Here is a 20,101-nt window from a genome sequence, read left to right on the forward strand (position 1 = left end):
TTCCTCAATTAATAAATATATTTATTATTGGATGGAAACAGAGAAAAATCAAGAGGGGAGGGGGAGAGAGAGAGAGAGTCAGTGAGACACCTGCAGCCCTCCTTCACCACTCACAAAGCCTTCCCCTTGCAGGTGGGGCCCAGAGGCTTGAACCCAGGTCCTTGCACACTATAATGTGTGCACTTAACCAGGTGTGCCCCTGCCCCCCACCTCAGACAATTAGTAAGATAAGACCAAGATGGTGTAGGATGGGAGCCATTAAGGAACCTCCTTTTACCTCAAACTTTCTTAATGGGGGGAGTGTGGGGGGCTGTTAATGGCTTACAGTAAATACAGTTGTTGATCATGGAATATATATATATTTTTATTTTTTAATATTTATTCCTTTTTGTTGCCCTTGTTGTTTTACTGTTGTTTGTAGTTATTATTGTTGTTATTTATGCCGTTGTTGTTGGATAGGACAGAGAGAAATGGAGAGAGGAGGGGAAGACAGAGAGGGGGAGAGAAAGACAGACACCTGCAGACCTGCTTCACCGCCTGTGAAGCGACTCCCCTGCAGGTGGGGAGCTGGGGGCTCGAACTGGGATCCTTACACCGGTCCTTGTGCTTTGTGTCACGTGTGCTTAACCCTCTGCGCTACCACCGACTCCCTATCATGGAATCTTTTAACAATCTTCTGAGCTCTTGACTTTATGCATTGAAAGAGTCTACATGAAGTTTGGAGAAGTAATTCTTGTACTTCAGAACTTATTTTTTTTTTGTAATAGAAAGCACACAGAAAATTATTTACAGAAATACATCATTCATCCTGGAGTTAGAATGGAAAAAGCATTCATGAAGGAATTTATTTGACTTCCACTTCAATACAGAGTTTCCTATTTATAGTAAGATGACTTATCACAGGATTTCAAAGCCTAACTACAGTCCTCACAAAAATATACTTTTCATTTTCATGCCCTTAAAAATCCAAAAGTCTTGACAAAAATAATTTGATAGAATTTTTCATTATTTTCTTTAGAAGTAATTCTCATTTCATGACACATTAAGGAAACTAATTTGATAGGCAAGAAAATTTCAAAATAAGGTATTTGGATAAGAAAATTGCTTTCATTAGTATCTCTCATGCATAAGAACAGATAAACTGTAAAAACTGATGACAAATTTGTGAGAATGATTCTTAGTTTGGAATAGGAATTTAATTGCATGTTTGGGGACTATGAAAAATTAAAGCTAAAATTGTCAAGAACTAATTTTTGTTTCAGTCCTCTCTTGTTTGATCCCCCACTTGCTATATGGAACTAAAGGCTAAACTCCCAAGTGGTATGATACTCAAATGTTTATGTAGTTTAAAATCACTCCTCCAGATACCTCTTATAGGGGAACTATGCTGTGATAAAGTCACCTTCTGCCAGAAGACATGGTTGTGCTGTTAGTATTCCTTGAAGATTTCACATTGCTCTCTGAGGAGGTTTCACAGGTCCAGTGAGCCGGCCTCTGTTTGTCACACAGTGTGCGCTTCAGCGCCAGCCTGTGGAGAGTAAATACACATCACGTGTTCCCACTCAGCCTCAGCTTCCTCAGGCAACTCAGCTTGTATCCAAGCTGACACAGGTCTCCATTCTCTCAAGTGTGGGCCTATCCTTGTACAAAAACTTGGGCCTTAATTTTAAAAATATTTATTTTGTAATAGCAGGAGAGCAAAAGTACATGAGAGAGAGAGAGAGAGAGAGAGAGAGAGAGAGAAGCTAGAGCAGTACTCCGGCATATGCTGCTGAGAGGATAGAAGCAGACGCCGCAGGCAGTTAAGCCACGTGCTCTGCCATCCCACAGGACTCTAGTCCTCATACACTTCACTTCTGAGTGACCAAGAAACGTTCAGTTTTGTCCTCATAGGACCACTATTGCTTGACCTCATTTCCTCCTCCTCCTCCTCCTCCTCCTCCTCATCTTCATTGTCATCGTCATATTACTTTCAGAAGGAAAGAGAGAGGAGGTGGGGGGAAAAGGACAACACTGTGGCACTGAATCTTCATCCAGCACGGTGAGGTCTGGACTTGAGTCGGGGCCTGAACCGTGGCCCCAACACAGCAGGTGCAGTCCTCAGCTGAGCTCTCTTGCTGACGTGAGAAAGGCTGTTCAAGTGCAGGTTGCATGAAGAGGGTCTGTCAGTCTTCATTTTCACTGGTTCCTCAGAGAATCCTTACAGAATCCTGGTGTTTGACAGTCTCTGCTCATGACTAAAACACAAAGATAGAAGTCAGAATTCTCTCACCCTGTTTCACTAATATTCAGCAGCGGTGTGCGTCACTGAGAGTTCTAGGAGCCTTTTTGCTGTCAGACATGAACTGATGAGGTGATCTCCTCTAGGATAGCCTGGGAAGACTCCTTTAGCTTTCCTCATTTTCCTTCCTATCCTAATCAGTAATCCAGGGGTTCCAAAAAGGATTAAGCCGACACTAACTAGTTGGAGCCACGTAGACTTACAAGTTAAGGGGCCGGGTGTTAGCACATGTCACAAAGCACAAGGACCGGTGTAAGGATCTGGGTTTCACCCTCTAGCTCCTCACCTGCAGGGGGGTCGCTTCACAGGTGGTGAGGCAGGTCTGCAGGTGTCCATCTTTCTTTCCTCCTCTCTGTCTTTCCCTCCTCTCTTTATTTCTCTCTGTCTTATCCAACAACAACAACTGCTGGAATAAGGACAACAAAATGGGAGAAATGGCCTCCAGGAGCAGAAGATTCATAGTGCAGGCACAGAGCCCTAGCAATAACCCTGGAGGCAAAAAAAAAAAAAAAATCAGAGTGCTGGCCTGGTGTAGTGGCTCTGCACATGGACTCTGAGGCAGAGAGCTTCAGGTTCAAACCCCGTTCTCACCAGAAGCCAGTGGTTCACCCCTCAGGGGGAAAAAAAAGACTTGTAAGTTACTAAACCACACAGCATCCTCCTCTGGACCAGGGACTTAGAGCTAATGAATAGTTATTTCACTGAGTCTACATAGCTTCTGATCTATGGAGACTAAATAATTTAAGTAGTGTGTTAAATCATTCTGGAAGAGAGACTCTCTCAAGTTTCTCTACTTTTTCATTACTTTATGGTATCTTTCTTCAACATAGATTTCATATTTGTACTGGAATGATCACTCATGAAAAAGGTTATCAGGAATGTGTACTTGCTTTGTCTTGGGTAGGACCCAGATGAGAACCTGGCCCCTGTCACATGGGAGGCAGCCTTGGGGCTGTGCTGTCTCTCTCACCCATTTCTGTCTGAACGCGTTGGCACAGAGAAGTGAACCCCAGTGTCAACTAAGACAGAGGGACCTAGGAGATGGCACTGTGGCCATGCATGGGACTGGCTCAGGTCTGAGCGCTAGCATGAGTTGTTCTCTGGTGAAATACAAGACAATGCAATAAATAAACTGAAAGGTAACACAATAAGTAAACATACTTGAAGGGCAGCAAGGAGAATGAAACTGGACTGAGGAGATAGTGCAGCTTATTAGAGTGTCAGTTTGCCTGTCTGAGACAAAACAGAATAATGGCATTGAAATACCTTAAATCCATATTACTGAATAATGTCAAATACCTGAATCCACCCACTAAAAGCTGCAGAGTAGGAAGATGGATCAGAAAACACAATCCAACCATATGTTGTCTGCAGGTCTCCCTAATTCCACAGGACAAACACAGATTCAAAGTGGAAGGATGGAAAACTATCATACATGCTAATGGACCACAAAAAAAGGCAGGGACAGCTATTCTCACATCAGAAACAGTAGAATTTACAATAAATAGGGTAACAAAAGATAGGGTTAGACATCACCTAATGCTCAGGTATCAGTTAACCAAGAGGACTTAACAATTATCAACATCTGTGCATCCAGTGAGGGGCATCTGCATACATCAAACACCTACTGAAAGAACTACAGCAATGTATGAACATCAGCACAGTAATAGTAGGGGACCTCAGCAACCCACTCTCTCACTTAGAGTATCTCGGTAGGGAGTTAAGAAAAAAGAGAAAGAAACAAAGAAATAGATATACTAGACTTACTACAAAGAGATAGATATACTAGTGGACATTTCAGAGACTTCTACCCCAAGAAAAACGGAGACATGAGCTATCAGAATATTGGGGACATAGCTAAAGCAATACTAAAAGGAAATCCATTCTATAACAACAACAACAACAACTATTGCATTGTTGTCAGTAAAAATGGATAAGATACCTAATCTTTCCTCATTTCCTGTTAAAGTAAATAACGGGATGGGTTGATTTTTTTTTTAATTGGGGAAAATGAAGTTTATTGAACAATTTAAATTTCCTTCTTATATCACAGTATTAGAATCTTAATGGTTTGTAGTACAGTTATTAACACAGCCTCTCATCTGCCTGTGACAGGTGTCTGTTCAGCACTCTCACCCCAACGTTGCTCCATTTAATGGTTTGTAGTACAGTTATTAACACAGCCTCTCTTCTGCCTGTGACAGGTGTCTGCCAGCACTCTCACCCCAACGTTGCTCCATTTAATGGTTTGTAGTACAGTTATTAACACAGCCTCTCTTCTGCCTGTGACAGGTGTCTGTTCAGCACTCTCACCCCAACGTTGCTCCATTTAATGGTTTGTAGTACAGTTATTAACACAGCCTCTCCTCTGCCTGTGACAGGTGTCTGCCAGCACTCTCACCCCAACGTTGCTCCATTTAATGGTTTGTAGTACAGTTATTAACACAGCCTCTCTTCTGCCTGTGACAGATGTCTGCCAGCACTCTCACCCCAATGCTGCTCCATTTAATGGTTTGTAGTACAGTTATTAACACAGCCTCTCCTCTGCCTGTGACAGGTGTCTGCCAGCACTCTCACCCCAACGTTGCTCCATTTAATGGTTTGTAGTACAGTTATTAACACAGCCTCTCTTCTGCCTGTGACAGGTGTCTGCCAGCACTCTCACCCCAATGCTGCTCCATTTAATGGTTTGTAGTACAGTTATTAACACAGCCTCTCCTCTGCCTGTGACAGGTGTCTGCCAGCACTCTCACCCCAACGCTGCTCCATTTAATGGTTTGTAGTACAGTTATTAACACAGCCTCTCCTCTGCCTGTGACAGGTGTCTGCCAGCACTCTCACCCCAACGTTGCTCCATTTAATGGTTTGTAGTACAGTTATTAACACAGCCTCTCTTCTGCCTGTGACAGGTGTCTGCCAGCACTCTCACCCCAATGCTGCTCCATTTAATGGTTTGTAGTACAGTTATTAACACAGCCTCTCCTCTGCCTGTGACAGGTGTCTGCCAGCACTCTCACCCCAACGTTGCTCCATTTAATGGTTTGTAGTACAGTTATTAACACAGCCTCTCCTCTGCCTGTGACAGGTGTCTGTCAGCACTCTCACCCCAACGCTGCTCCATTTAATGGTTTGTAGTACAGTTATTAACACAGCCTCTCATATGCCAGTGACAGGTGTCTGTTCAGCACTCTCACCCCAATGCTGCTCCATTTAATGGTTTGTAGTACAGTTATTAACACAGCCTCTCCTCTGCCTGTGACAGGTGTCTGCCAGCACTCTCACCCCAACGCTGCTCCATTTAATGGTTTGTAGTACAGTTATTAACACAGCCTCTCCTCTGCCTGTGACAGGTGTCTGCCAGCACTCTCACCCCAACGCTGCTCCATTTAATGGTTTGTAGTACAGTTATTAACACAGCCTCTCCTCTGCCTGTGACAGGTGTCTGTTCAGCACTCTCACCCCAACGCTGCTCCATCTAGTGGTTTATAGTACAGTTATTAACACAGCCTCTCATCTGCCTGTGACAGGTGTCTGCCAGCACTCTCACCCCAACGCTGCTCCATTTAATGGTTTGTAGTACAGTTATTAACACAGCCTCTCATCTGCCTGTGACAGGTGTCTGTTCAGCACTCTCACCCCAATGCTGCTCCATTTAATGGTTTGTAGTACAGTTATTAACACAGCCTCTCATCTGCCTGTGACAGGTGTCTGTCAGCACTCTCACCCCAACGTTGCTCCATTTAATGGTTTGTAGTACAGTTATTAACACAGCCTCTCCTCTGCCTGTGACAGGTGTCTGCCAGCACTCTCACCCCAATGCTGCTCCATCTAATGGTTTGTAGTACAGTTATTAACACAGCCTCTCTTCTGCCTGTGACAGGTGTCTGCCAGCACTCTCACCCCAACGTTGCTCCATCTAATGGTTTGTAGTACAGTTACTAACACAGCCTCTCATATGCCAGTGACAGGTGTCTGTTCAGCACTCTCACCCCAACGCTGCTCCATCTAGTGGTTTATAGTACAGTTATTAACACAGCCTCTCCTCTGCCTGTGACAGGTGTCTGTCAGCACTCTCACCCCAACGTTGCTCCATTTAATGGTTTGTAGTACAGTTATTAACACAGCCTCTCATCTGCCTGTGACAGGTGTCCTTCAGCACTCTCATGCCAACGCTGCTCCATTTAATGGTTTGTAGTACAGTTATTAACACAGCCTCTTCTCTACCTGTGACAGGTGTCTGTTCAGCACTCTCACCCCAACGCTGCTCCATCTAGTGGTTTGTAGTACAGTTATTAACACAGCCTCTCCTCTGCCTGTGACAGGTGTCTGTTCAGCACTCTCACCCCAATGCTGCTCCATTTAATGGTTTGTAGTACAGTTATTAACACAGCCTCTCATCTGCCTGTGACAGGTGTCTGCCAGCACTCTCACCCCAACGCTGCTCCATTTAATGGTTTGTAGTACAGTTATTAACACAGCCTCTCCTCTGCCTGTGACAGGTGTCTGCCAGCACTCTCACCCCAACGTTGCTCCATTTAATGGTTTGTAGTACAGTTACTAACACAGCCTCTCATATGCCAGTGACAGGTGTCTGTTCAGCACTCTCACCCCAACGCTGCTCCATCTAGTGGTTTATAGTACAGTTATTAACACAGCCTCTCATCTGCCTGTGACAGGTGTCTGTCAGCACTCTCATGCCAACGTTGCTCCATTTAATGGTTTGTAGTACAGTTATTAACACAGCCTCTTCTCTACCTGTGACAGGTGTCTGTTCAGCACTCTCACCCCAACGCTGCTCCATCTAGTGGTTTGTAGTACAGTTATTAACACAGCCTCTCATCTGCCTGTGACAGGTGTCTGTCAGCACTCTCACCCCAACGCTGCTCCATTTAATGGTTTGTAGTACAGTTACTAGCACAGCCTCTCATCTCCCTGTGACAGGTGTCTGTCAGCACTCTCACCCTAACATTGCTCCATTTCCACCTTCAGACACCAGGGGCTCAAAACCCCTTCCCTCTGCCGTCACTTCCCTCTGCATCAGATTCCTTTGGTTTGATACTATGCAAGAGAGTGATTTTTTTTAAGTCTATTTTAATAAATATGGCTTTGCAATCTCTCTGAAGTAGTCTACAAATACTTCAATCAACCCGAAAGATTGTTTTTATTATTCAAGGCATTTGATGGTAAGAGCATTTTACTTTGTACATTGTACATTTTTTTCTGGTTTTGAAAAACATTCAGGAAGATTAAACAATGTTATTAAAAAACTAACTTCAGGACAAGAGAGATAATATGTTGGTAAGATGCATGCCCTATCATGGATATGACCCAGGTTTGTGTCTTAGCTGTGTGTGGAAGAAACACTCCACTGCTATGGTGTCTTTCCCTCTCTCTCTCTGTCTTTCTATCTGAGTAAAAGGTCATCCAAAGTGTGTCACATACACATATGAGGACCTAGCTACACAAAAAGCAAGCCAAACAAACAAAAATAAAAAATTAAGTGAACAAGCTCTAATAATTAGGGAAATGGCTAGATTTTCTCTGGTGTTTAAATACAATTTTAATGCATAACAAATGGAGTGATATCTTTTTAAAGTAGGACAAGTGCTTCATAAAGGATATACTTACCAAATGAAAACAGATTTGAGACTTAAATCACCAAATAGCATATTTCATGGCCTTAGTTAATAAATTCCAGATTTGTAGCAGTCCTGTAGCATCTTTACAAAGCTGGTACCAGAATAAAAATAGAAATACAATCTCAAAAGTCAGACTCTGAATATTTAACATTCATGACACTCCTCACCTTCATTAGGGGTGAAACATGCATTATTAAGAAGGACCTTATTACACTATTGATTAGGTGTGTCTTTCTGCTGGGTAAGAGCTTTTCCGGACCTGGAATGCCTATGGAATTGATTTCAACTTGAGACTTATGAAATCAATAATCTGGGTCCACAACAACACTTTAACAAATGACTCAGGCATAGACTTTTGGGCATTCAGTCAAGACAGTGACATTGAAGCAAGACATTTATAAGAATCAATGACCTTTAAAACAAAAGATCTTAACTCAGACCAGGCTTTCATTTGAAATTTGCATTAAGAGAGCATTGCATAGTTAAATTATATGTAATTATTCATCTGGATTATGAATTCCTTATTTCACTTCCATTTATATAAAATTCCAAGGGCATTGTGGACTCATAGTAAGAAAAAAGTGGAAGTCATAATTTTTAACACTTGATAGAAATTTTCTTTTTTTAAAATTTATTTTATTTTATTTATAAAAAGGAAACAGTGGCAAAACTATAGGATAAGAGGGGTACAACTCCACACAATTCCCACCACCAGAACTCTGTATCCCATCCCCTTCCCTGACAGCTTTCCTATTCTTTATCCCTCTGGGAGCATGGACCCAGGGTCATTGTGGGATGCAGAAGGTGAAAGGTCTGGCTTCTGTAATTGCTTCCCCGCTGAACATGGGTGTTGACAGGTGGATCCATACTCCCAGCCTGTCTCTCTCTTTCCCTAGTGGGGCGAGGTTCTGGGGAAATGGAATTTCTGTCCAGGGAAATCTGGCCGGCATCCTGCTAGCTTCTGGCACCTGTTGGCTGAAAAGAGAGTTAACCTATGAAGCCAAACAAGTTGTTGACTAATCATGAACCTAAAGGCTGGAGCAGCACAGATGAAGAACTGGGGGGGGGGGGTGAGGGTCTTCATTTTGTAGATAGCTAGTAGGCATATTTTAGTTATATTCCAAAGGGCCTGTGGCTATACTAGTTTTTTTTTTTTTCCCCTGGACCTTAAATCTGACATGCAGGTGAATCCAAGTTATTGTCTGGGGAGATGATGTCATGGCTGGAAAAAGGACCAGAAAGTTGGATCAGGGGTGAGAGTAGCTCCCTAATATGGGAAAGGTGTATAAATATTGTTGACTGTAAACCCCATGGATTTGATGTGATCTGGGGTCCATATTCAGCTTAGGAGCCTGTGTGACCTCTGCATCCCTGTAGATCGGAGCTCACATTCTGTGGTCATGAGTAGGAACATTCCAAGCTGCCCCAATATCAGGACCTGTCTTCCTCAGGTGGAACATAGAGTATGTTGTCCATCCTCCTTTCAGAGGATGGAACATTGTCTACTGTTGTTGATCCAAGTTGAGGGCAAGATCCTATGGGTACCCACAAAGGGGTCTATTTTGTTGTTCCTGATAGAGATGACCAGTAAGAATGGAGAGAGGGATTTATTCGAGGTCTGGGCCCATCTTGTCTGTTTGGGAATCTCAAGACTCCCCAGATAGGGCTCTAGTTGATGGGGTAGCCTGATAATGACTAAAGAGTAATTGTTAAAGAAATTTTCTTTCACTTATTAGCTCTGTGATTATAGACATTCTCCTAGGGTTAGTAAATGTAATATAATGGTCTTCTCTTGTATTAATAGCCATTCCAAACTTCTTATACACACTCTCTTATGAAATAGATACTTTGCCTCCATTTCACAGAAAGAAGAACAAAAGCAAATAGAATTTCAATGTTTGTCAAAAGTAATTCTGTGTGTGAGACAGGGGTAGCCAGAGCAGAGATTCAAGTTTTGGCAATGTAACTGCAGGGTCTATTTTCTTAGTCCTTATACGGCTTCCTTAGCTTGGTTTTCTCGCATAGCTACATAAAGATAATGCTAACATGTTGTTATGTTGTTACGGACCCCAAGCATGATGTGATGAATTTAATATTATTAAATATTAACAACATGAGAATTTAATATGGATCTATGAAGAATAAAATACTTGTTAGTGTTATGCCAGGTATTCCAAATATAATCGCCTGCCCCAGCATTTTGAAAAATCATGATGATGGCATCAATAAGCACCAATTTATAGATAATCTGCCAAATTCCTCTTATTCAGAAAGTGGTAAGACTGAGATTGAAGTGCCAAATTCAGTTTATTATGTGGACATCATAGTAGCAAATAAAGTATCAGCCCATTATGTTAGCATGTGCCGTGCTTCTTGTGGGGAGGCCTCTTCTCGGGCACAGACTCCTGGCGGCCTGCTGTGCTGCACACCAGATGGAGGGGTCTGGGAGAATGCACCAGATGCAGGGGTCCAGGAGAATGCACCAGATGCAGGGGTCCGGGAGAATGCACCAGATGCAGGGGTCTGGAAGAATGCACCAGATGCAGGGGTCTGGGAGAATGCACCAGATGCAGGGGTCTAGGAGAATGCACCAGATGCAGGGGTCTAGGAGAATGCACCAGATGCAGGGGTCTAGGAGAATGCACCAGATGCAGGGGTCTGGGAGAATGCACCAGATGCAGGGGTCTGGGAGAATGCACCAGATGCAGGGGTCTGGGAGAATGCACCAGATGCAGGGGTCTGGGAGAATGCACCAGATGCAGGGTTCTGGGAGAATGCACCAGATGCAGGGTTCTGGGAGAATGCACCAGATATAGGGGTCTAGGAGAATGCATCAGATGCAGGGGTCTAGGAGAATGCACCAGATGCAGGGGTCTAGGAGAATGTATCAAATGCAGGGGTCTAGGAGTATGCACCAGATGCAGGGGTCTAGGAGTATGAACCAGATGCAGGAGTCTGGGAGAATGCAGTCCGAGGCATCAGGGGTGGAGTCTTACGGGACTCACTCAGTGTCCAGTGCTAGAGCCGCGACAAGAGACGACCTGGGGAATGTTTGATGAACAAATCCGTTTATTGAACAGTAAAGCAGGGTTTTTAAAGGGTCGCAGGAGGAAGTGACATGTGTATCCCATATATGGTAGGGAGGCAAAGGGTCTGGGGCAGGTCAGGACTTTTCCAGGAATTGCTGAGCAAGAGGTTTAATCAGTTAAAGGAACGAGGAAGCAAGGTTATCAGTAACCAGCAGCCAGAGGGGGGGTCCTGAGGGCAGAGAGAAGATAGATCAGATATGATCAAAGGAATGGAATGGGTGGGGAAGCAGGGAGGGAACTTTCAGGCAAAACAATGGTTATGTAGATAATTAGGGAGTGGGCTGTTGTGAGGCAGGGAGGCTGATCGGTGGGGCAGATCCTGGAGGTCACGTCCTTCCTTGCTCGACCTCTTAGTAGAGACAGACTGATAGGATAGCCGTGCCCCTCAGGCACCCATCTTTCAATGGGGGGGGGGTCCCATCAAGCTCTACCGTATCCTCAGAATTCCCTACAAACATGTTTGTTTTTTAAGAGGATATATGGTCTCCAAGTGGTAAATTTCTCTCTTTATATATATAGCTAGAGAGAGTGGAAACATCATGTTTGTTCCTTTGCTGAAATTTATTTAACAACAGTAGAGTGATTAACTATTTTGTGACATTACAAAATGCCTGCCTTAATTCAATTGAAAGCTCAAATTGATTTTTTGGCAGGTACTGAAAAGAGTATGATTATTCATGAAATGTTCTCCCTTGGATATAGACAATTGATTTTTGCAGTTGTAAATACTGGTTGGAGAACAAAACATTTATCAGTATGCTAAGTCATCTTGAGAGAGTCTTCATATTATTGATCCCCATCACAAAAGAGTGCTGTCTTAGTAATTTCGAATATGTATCTAGGTAAAGACGCTAACATACGAAGAGAATGTACGAACTTTGCAAATCAAACTTAACACATAAACCAAAGTCTAGTTCTCCATGAGGCCATAGTTTCAAACCATGTTGAAAAGTTGAGGGGTAATATATATTTGATATGCATGATATTATATTTTTATAAGGTCAGTTAGAGTCATGTGAGAAGTTTAACACAGCATGACTCCATTAGCACCATTAAATAATACACTTGACTCAAAAGTTTGCAAATTAAGCCTTAAATCAGAGGACCCTTTTAAAGGTAAAGATATCTAGAAGCTTAGGCCCTGAGAACCTGTTTCATTTTATCTTACCAAGTCAATTATAACAAACTGGGACATGGAATGAAGTAGAGATCATAAGGTAAGTCCAGTGAAGGTAGACACTAGCACACTAATAAGGCATGTCAGTAACTAGCAGTTAAATTCAGGAACATCAGGTAGGGCAGATTATAGTGGATTCAAATGATGTGAGAACCAAGATGTGAAAATAAGCTATGGCTTGACCTTTATTACTATAATGTGTCTGAAATCAAAGTGTCCCCAGAAAGAGCAAAGTTACCACTTCACAAGGAGTAACTTTTACCTTTTACCTCCAGCCACCTGAGTCTTATGAGTTAGCCAGTCAAGAGGATCCTGATGCCAGGTATGCATGCATAAAAAGCATAAACGGGTTGAAACTAAAGCAGGCAGTTCAGCTCATCTTATATGTCTGCAGATTCCAAATACAACTTCCACATTTCATTTTGAAGTAAGACCAGACCACGTGTGTTACTGCTTAAGAGAACAAAGGAAAGTCAAGTTTCACTCACTCCCACTGGACTAGGTCCTTATTCTTAGATCTTTTTCTTTTTAAAAAAAATCTTTATGTAGATCCTTCGCCTGCAAAATTGTTGATACCATAAAACACATCAGAATATAGTATTCACCCACAATGACCCTGGGTCCATGCTCCCAGAGGGATAGAGAATGGGAAAGCTGTCAGGGGAGGGGATGGGATACGGAGATTGGGTGGTGGGGATTGTGTGGAGTTGTGCCTCTCCTACCTTATGGTTTTGTTAATTTATCCTTTCTTAAATAAGAAAAAGAAAGAAAGAAAGAAAGAAAGAAAGAAAGAAAGAAAGAAAGAAAGAAAGAATATAGTATTCACGTTATACCATAAATCTTTATTTTTGATGCCTAGGAGATAGAATTCCAAACTATTTTAAGTGACCATTTGGCATCTGATTAATCCACTGATTCTTTGCACATAGTTATTTGTATGAAGTGGAGTCTAAATAGACAAGTTACCAATAGGCAATCCTCTAAATGCATGAAAAGTCATTGAAACCAAACTCCCTTCTCATCTGCATGATCTTTTTCTTACTATCTTTTAAAAGCTCTCCCTTAGCTATACAGAGCAAAGTGTGACCTGCACAGACAAGGGGTCTGCCTGCTGCTGGTTCTGTCCCTCCATAGCACCATATTGGCTGGCAGTGAGGGGTGCTTTGTTCTTTCCCCTCTCTTTCTTGTATAAATGAATAAATCTTCAGTAGAAATAGAACACCCTTAATTGTGCTTTTAGACAACTTCCCTTTGTGCTATAATCCTTGTCTTATCCTGAGCTCTCATCTTAAGGCAGAAAATTAGCTGAGGTTGGGCCATACAAGTAGTGTATAGAGACTAGTAGTATCGTCAGATAGAGATTAAACAAGTGGGTCAAAGGCAGAGAAATAGGTAGTGTCAACCTCACAAGCATGACTGTTTTCTTTCTTTTGTTTTACACAGTGGTCCTTTGTGTGGAACCTCTCCTGTAAATTCAAGTAAAATAAAAATTTATTCTAAAATAAATGTTGTAAAATAAACCCCAGTATATAATTTCTCATTTCCCCCTAAAGAAGTGTGGCTAAGTGTGTGCTTTCCTGCTATACTGCTCATTCTATCGGCAGCCAGCCAGGTGGCTCTGACCTAGAGCAGAGAGGCCTGGATCAGGTGGGACTCCTGCACTCCCCAAACTGTGCTTCCTTACCAAAATGTTAATGCATCCAGAAATTTCAGAAAGTCACATAGATACCCAAATACTATATCTAACACCAACGACGTTTAGAAATCACAGGCATTTCTGAGATGAAAGCAGTTTAAACTCAAGGTACCAAGTTGTTACAATAAGTTGCTGGAATGGTCGCCTGCTTTGTCATGAGCATGACTCAGGTGCCAGCCCTGCCACCACAGGACTGAGAATTTAGGTATTCTCTGTTCATTTCTAGAGCTGTATTTTCCTCTCTCTCTCTCTCTCTCTCTCTCAATGAAGCTGCATACTCTGGAGTGTTATATACAGTCCAGTCCCCCCCCCCCGTTCAAACATGTGAAAACATAACAAAAATTATTTAAAAAAATAAAAGGTTTTTTATTCAATGTGTCATTGTAAAGCTACAGAAAACTAATATAGTGAGTTTCACTTTTAGAAACTTGAAGCATTTATATTTCCTGATTCTTCATGCTAAATACAGTTAAAGTCTCCTACTATTACATGGAATATAAAAATAAAAAAATGAGGGAGTCGGGCGGTAGTGCAGTGGGTTAAGTGCAGGTGGTGCAAAGCGCAAGGACTGCTGTAAGGATCCCGGTTCGAGCCCCTGGATCCCCACCTGCAGGGGAGTCGCTACACAGGTGGTGAAGCAGCTCTGCAGGTGTCTGTCTTTCTCTCCCCCTCTCTGTCTTCCCCTCCTATCTAACAACAATGACATCATCAACAACAATAATAACCACAGCAACAATTAAAAACAAACAAGGGCAACAAAAGGGAAAATAAATAAATATGAAAAAAATTAAAAATTCTTCTAAAAGCTAGAAGGAAGAAGGGAGGTGTTCTAGGGAATCTTGTTATTTAAAAATGACTGAGTCACATCTTTCCTTGTCATTTCATACATGCCAGATTAGGCTGTGGAATAGGCAGGCATCCAGAGGCATCAACAGAGACTCCATAACAAGGCCATCTCTTTGTGGTGAATGAATTTATATGAGTGTCAAAACTGTGTACAACTTATACATACATTGTACCAATATCAATATATATTTTTTGTGTTATAGATTTGTAAGATCTAATCATTTGAGGAAATTGGTGATGGATGTTTTTGCAACTTCCTATAGATTTTTAAATATTATGACTCAAAATCAAAATGTTTCAGACAAACCGTTAAGAAGTGTAATGATCTTTAAAGGTTACTATCATTATGAAGGTTTTTGATTTAGATCTAGAGTAGGCTGGGGGCTGGGTGGTGGTGCACTTGATTGAACACACATGTTACAGTGTACAAGGACTCAAGTTCAAGCCCTGGTCCCTACTTGCAGCGGGGAAGCTTTTTATGAGTGGTGAAGCAGAACTGCAGGTGTCCCTTTACCTTTCTCCCTCTCTATTTTCCCCTGCCCTCTTTTTTTCTGGCTGTCTATATCCAATAAGCAAAGATAATTAAAAAAAAAAAAGACCTAGAGTAGGCTGTTAAAAATAGATAGCATTCTGTAACTATTAGTATAAGAATCATTTTCCTCAAATTACTTCTAATGCCAAAGCCAGTAGACCAATAACATTTATTTTAATGCAAGATTAACATTTTAAAATTAAATGTTAATCACAGCAGTCATTGTTTGCATAGATTTCACTATCACATATTTCCATCTTTTTTGACTTAGTAACATCCTTATGTATACATACCACATTTATTTATCCACTCATCTGGCAATGCACATTCCAGGTTCCACACAAGCATTTATTAGCTACGAGAATGTCATTCTCAGCTGAATTAAGCAGATACAGAAGGGCAAACAATTCCACGTATAAAGAAGTATCTAGAGTAGTAAAACTCCCAGAAAAAGGTATAGGAAGGAGAAATAGGGAGTTAGTTAACTTTTGTTGGGTATGTAGTTCAAATTTCTGAAGATTAAAAAATTCTAGAGAGAAATGGACCTGCCCTATTGCTGGTGCTCATGTGGGTGGCCTCATAACCCTATGTAAGCCATTGGCTTTCCCATCACCAGTTCTAGGGACTACGTGATGCAGAAGGAAAACTGCCAGGGGAAACTCAGGTATGAACTTCCACTTTATTTGGGGTAAGCACAGGGTTTTATAGCAAAGAGAACAAAGGACATTTTTCACATATGTCAGAAATTACAGGACTCTAAAGGTCAGATACCCCTATGGTGGGAAGGGGTAGGAATGGTAAGAATTGATGAGATACAGAAAGGACAGAGCAATTATTTCCATGATGCAAGACATGTTAATTATCTAAAGGTATTAAGAAAAACATAGTGGTTAAACCACTAAGGTGAGATAAAGCAGAGAAGAGCAAGGCTCAATGTAAATCATAGATATAAAAGACAAGGAAATAGGTGTGGGGTTCTCACTGCCAGGGTGCTGGCAAGGCTTGTGATGGAGTTTTCTTATGTGTGTGATCAAAGGATCAAAGGATGGTGAGCTCTGGATGAATGTAGTGAACTCTGGGTGAATATAGTGAACTTTGAGTGAACTTATAAGCAGGCAGCCATTTGGTCTGCTAGTAGGGGAGTGAGCTAAGTGTGAGAGGATGCAGGCTATTGTGAAGCCTTGAGAGATTAACAAGGGGAAACTGAGTCACAGAAAACATTTCCCTCTTAGCTCCATCCCTTGAGGGGAGAGATTATCAAGTGTGGTGTCTTTCCAGACCTCCATCACAAGGATGGGAGAGCTCCCCTAAACTCTACCAGCCTTTCCCATAGTCCCACACCCTAGAACCCTGCAATTCCTCTCCTGGGGATAGATCCTAAAGAACCCAACACCCCCATCCAAAAAGATCTGTGTACACGTATGTTCTTAGCAGCACAATTTGTAATAGCCAAAACCTGGAATCCACCCAGGTGTCCAACAACACATGAGTGGCTGAGCAAGTTGTGGTCTAGATACACAATGGAATACTACTCAGCTATTAAAAATAGTGACTTCACCATTTTCAGCCGATCTTGGATGGATCTTGAAAAATTCATGTTAAGTGAAATAAGTCAGAAACAGAAGGATGAATATGGGATGATCTCACTCTCAGGCAGAAGTTGAAAAACAAGATCAGAAGAGAAAACACAAGTAGAACCTGAAATGGAATTGGTGTATTGCACCAAAGTAAAAGACTCTGGGGGGGATGGGGGGGAAAATACAGGTCCAAGAAGGATGACAGAGGACCTAGTGGGGGTTGAATTGTTATATGGAAAACTGAGAAATGTTATGCATGTACAAACTATTGTATTTACTGTAGAATGTAAAACATTAATTCCCCAATAAAGAAATTTAAAAAAATTCTAGAGAACTTCTGTAAAATATTGTACATAATTGAAAAGTCTGAAAGAGGATCTTTCATTACAGGCTGTTTTAACGCCGTGGAAACATTGAATTGCCAAAGAAACTACCCTGGGTCAGAACTATTCAAACTGGTTCACAAATGGTTGGTCACAATAAACCATGTGCATCCGTGCTCCAAAGTGAGGGGCTCAGCTCCCACACACCCTGGCAATAAGCATTTTGTTTCAGGTATCCGACAGCTTTTTAGCAACAGTGTAGTTGCAGAAAGGGAAGCACTGGGCCTCATTATGAATACAGGTTTTTAACTCATAGTGGAGATGTAACAGGTTGGGAATTTGTCCCTTTTGGTGGCACTGCTACGATTAGTCTTTGTAAGTCATTTCCAGGAAGCAGTGATCAAGCACAGCAAGTACAAGTTGAGAGTTGGTCAGGGAGGTGGTGCAGCAGATAAAGCACTGGACTCTCGGCATGAAGTCCCAAGTTCAATCCCCTACAGCACATGTACTAGAGTGATGTCTGGTTCTTGCTCTGTCTGTCTGTCCTTTCCATAAGTAAGATATACCCAAACATGAGAGTTGGAACAGCCCCTCTGGCTTTCTTGTTAACGTGTGTGCACATAGGGGCAGAATGAAAGCTCAGTGTCTGGTGGGAATTTGATTCCCAAGGTGAATAATGGCATCTTCAGAATAAATACAATGTTAATTTCAGAACTGTAAGAAGCTGTTTTTGGCTATCCTGTGCTCTGTTTTGCTTTATGTCTATGAACAAGAATATCATGTTTGGTTGCTGACAGTGGTGAAACAATCCACCATTACCCCTGTACTGTATCTGCTTACTGAAAACTTTTAGTCAAGCCTGGCTCACATTCAGTGACAACACTAATACAGAAGTAATACATGCTTCATAACTGAGTGTGTTTCTTTAATTTTTTGGTTTGCAGATGATACACATGGATATTCTAAGTTGACAGAAATATAGTCAGTAGCTATTAACATATGTGTACTTCAAATTCATGAAATAATCTTTGAAACATCCTCAAATATTCCAAATAAATACATAACAGTAAAGACCATGCTATTTTTACAGTGCAGGTCTTCTCTTATTACTTCAGATGCTTATCAGAGTGATTTGCACATGGTATTATTTTCAATTTTTGCCTGTGGAACTGAGATAAGTTGGTATTATGGAAACGGCATAAACCTGGCAACATGGACGTTATGTTCTAGGTCTTGATCTGATAGATGTAGATATGTGACCTGAGTAAATCATTAGATTTTGATTCTTTGATTCCCTCTTACATAAAATCTGCGATGGGGAAGGAACATACTAAATTATTTATCAATATAATTTTTTTCCATCCGGATTATCACTGAGGCTCAGTGGGCCTGCATTACAAATCCACTGCTCCTGGTAGACTTTTTTTTTCTCCTCCTATTTTTATTAGATAGGCCAGATATAAACTGAGAGAGGAAGATACAGAGGGAGAGAGAGAGTCGCCTGCAGACCTGCTTCACTGCTCTTGAGTCCCACCTACAGGTGGGGAGTGAGGTTTCAACCCAGAATGTTTCACAGGATGCTATGTGCAGCACCACTGAGGCCCCTATTAATATAAATGATTCATAATTATATTATTTTTGTGATTCAGTAAATACCATGTTTTTGCTCTCATTTTTCAGTATTTCTTCATCTACTATTACCCCTGCCACCAGGCTTATCTCTGGGGATTGGCATCTGCATTTTGCACCCACCTGTGGCAAATGGGGGGACGCCAGCCAGGTGCCAGGACCCTGAGACCCATCACATATCGAGGCCACAAGCTCTATATAAGATGAATCAAAGATGGTGGAATTATTATTCTTAGTAGCTGAGTAGTATTCCATTATGTATATAGACCACAACTTGCTCAGCCACTCATCTGTTGTTGGACACCTGGGTTGCTTCCAGGTTTTGGCTATTACACATTGTGCTGCTGTGAACACAGGTGCATACAGATCTTTTTGGATGGGTGTGTTGGGTTCCTTAGGATCTATCCCCAGGAGAGGAATTGCAGGGTCATAGGGCAGGTCCATTTCAAACCTTCTGAGAGTTCTCCAGACTGTTCTCCACAGGGGCTGGACAATTGCCATTCCCACCAGCAGCACAGGATATAAATTTTACAAAGAATCTTCACATTATCTAGTCTCTTCCATCTTTTTAAAATTTTTTCCTTATTTCATTTTACTTTTTGACACTGCTCAGTTTCACTGCCATGGGATGACTTGTTCAAAGAGAAAAGAGAAACGAGAGCACAGCTCAGAGCTTTCTGCGGTGCAGGGAGGACTGCTTCCACCTAGCTTGTGAGCACGTCAGGCGGGCACATTAACCAGCTCAGCTATTTTATTGGCTCCATTTTATTCTTCACTCAATGTTAGTCAAACCTTAGGTCTGGGGAAACATATAATGAAAGTAACAAGACAACATTTGAAAACTGTATCATTATTTCCTAATTGAATGCAGAACTTGAAAGAGATTTTTTTTCTTCTTACGCCTTATGAAATGATAAGGACTGGAGAGGAGGTGGCCCAATGCTAAACTGAGTTCTGGATCCATGAAACAATAAAGGCCTCAGATCTTTTAAAAGCTGAACATGACTAAAAGAAAACATGGGCACGTATATGAGTGAACTTTAATGACTCTAGAATGACCTAACCAGACAGGCCTTGGGGTGGAATAAGGACACATTATATCTCCTACATGGGAACCCAAAATACAAAAGCAAATAGAGCATCATAAATGGCAGAGCAGTGCTCTGATAAAAAGGAAGAAAGGAGAGAGAGAGAGAGAGAGAGAGAGAGTTGGGGGAATGGAGGGGAAGAGAGAAAAAGATTAACTCAGAGCAGAAAACTTAAGCAGATGTAAAACCATAATAAAGATAGTCAAGATGAAAAAAAATTAAAA

Source organism: Erinaceus europaeus, chromosome 4 (genome assembly GCF_950295315.1).
Source record: "Erinaceus europaeus chromosome 4, mEriEur2.1, whole genome shotgun sequence".
NCBI classification, from domain to species: domain Eukaryota; kingdom Metazoa; phylum Chordata; class Mammalia; order Eulipotyphla; family Erinaceidae; genus Erinaceus; species Erinaceus europaeus.